The following is a 1915-nucleotide window of genomic DNA, read 5'->3' on the forward strand; positions in this document are numbered from 1 at the left end:
GAGAGCTAATCTTAATAAGGTGGTGTCTATTTCATGTTTAATGTACATGATTCTGGTTTTACTGTTCATGTTAACTTCCAAAGATATTCAACATACACAGCGTCTGTTCTTGCAGTTTATATGGCAGGGCAGACGACCGCTTATAGGACTTATAAAATGACAACAAGCAGTTTCTAATGGGGGTATTCATTTTCCCAATGTTCAGTTGTATTGTCAGGCCGCTCACTTAAGGTACCTTAAGGATCATTTGCATTGTCAGAACAATTACGCTAATACATCTTTCCAGAGTGAATTCCTTAGAGGAGGCTTAGCATAATTTTCCATCTACTGTACATGATCAAGAAATCCCACTCAGATTCGGGAAAATTCACTCCTCTGGTATGTCAGGAAACTATGGCATGCCCTGTGACATAGTGTTAGTGATACCTGATAGGAACTTATCAGCCTCCTCACTGTCTATTGTCTCAGGGGAGTAGAGGTCGGTGTAATAGTCTCTGATGACTTTCCTGTCTGGGAGTTCCTACTTCCCCTGTCTGGGAGTACCGTTCTCATCTCGCAGCTCAGTCAGGGGCATGTGGCCAGAGTGGAGTTTCCTGAAAAAGAAAGTTACATTTCTCATCCTTCCCCAGGTTCTCCACCTTGGAACGGAAGACGATGCGTCTGGATTACTCCTCAAAGTGCCTTTTCAAGCACTCTTTGGTCTCATCCAGCTCGTCTCTCACGTCCCATCGGCACCGTTGGAGGTCCAACACGGACTGCAGTTGTCTTTGCCGTCTCCTGAAGGTCCTCTTTCGGTCACACGCCTGTTGTCTACCTTTAACATGAAAGAAACTGCGAATATTAGCCTTAACATATTCCCACCAGTCACTCATACAATCAAAATAACATTTGTCATTTTTCTATGTGATGTAGGCATCCTTCAACTCCACTAGCAAATCCTCCCTTTCCAACAGGGCACAATTCAACTTCCAGGAGCCTGGGCCAGGTGAAAAACCATTGTCCAGGACTCCTAGGAAGAGAATGACCCTATGGTCTGAGAAGAAGCAGGGGACCATGGCATGCCTATTCTGGTTCACTGCTCTAGAGGTAAACACAAAGTCAATGTAGGAACGCACGAAGCCATCGGGGCGGCTCCATGTGTAATTCACGGAGCCAGCCCCCATGGAGCCCACAGTGTCCCACAATGATGCTTTGGTTACCATTTCTATGAGCACGTTAGATGTCACATCTAGCTTAGTAGAGTTGCAGGTGCTGCGCCCATTCTCCTCCATGGGGCAGCTGAAGTCTCCTGCCATCACTACTGGTTGCAAGCTGCAGTTGCAGGGTCTGGAAAAGCTTCAAACGCTCATTCTTACCAGGGGGTGCATACACGCAGATTAGCCTAAAAGGCTCAACTACCCAGGAGCTGTCTACAATCAGCAAACTGCAGCAGACAAGCTCCTGAAGAGAATCTAGCATGAAAAGGCTCCCCCTAACAAGAATGGGGACCCCTGCAGGCATACACTCACCCACACTGGACCAATAGGAGGCGCCGTGAGACCACTGACAGCCCAGATGTCTGTAGGATCTAGAGAAAGGACAAGAACATTCTTGCAACATAGAAACATCACATTTCTGACTGTCTAAAAAAGTAAACACAGGCTGTCTCCTAAGCGTATCCTTAATACTCCTCACATTAATGGTGGAAAGGGAAAAAGACACCATTAGTTGGGAGAAAAAGAGGTTAGATCACAGTACATTCTGGACCAGCAACTGGGTCGCCCTGTTGGAGTGGCAGTATGCTGCTCTCTATCATCTCGTCACCCAGGCAGATGGCATTAGGATCGGGTTTCACCTTATCCCCGAGTTCTTCCACCATCGCTTCCATGTCCTCCTCCAGACGGAGGGGGTCCTGGACCTGTTCGACCACCGGTTT

This window comes from Pseudophryne corroboree, chromosome 2 (assembly GCF_028390025.1).
Source record: "Pseudophryne corroboree isolate aPseCor3 chromosome 2, aPseCor3.hap2, whole genome shotgun sequence".
Classification (NCBI taxonomy): Eukaryota; Metazoa; Chordata; class Amphibia; order Anura; family Myobatrachidae; genus Pseudophryne; species Pseudophryne corroboree.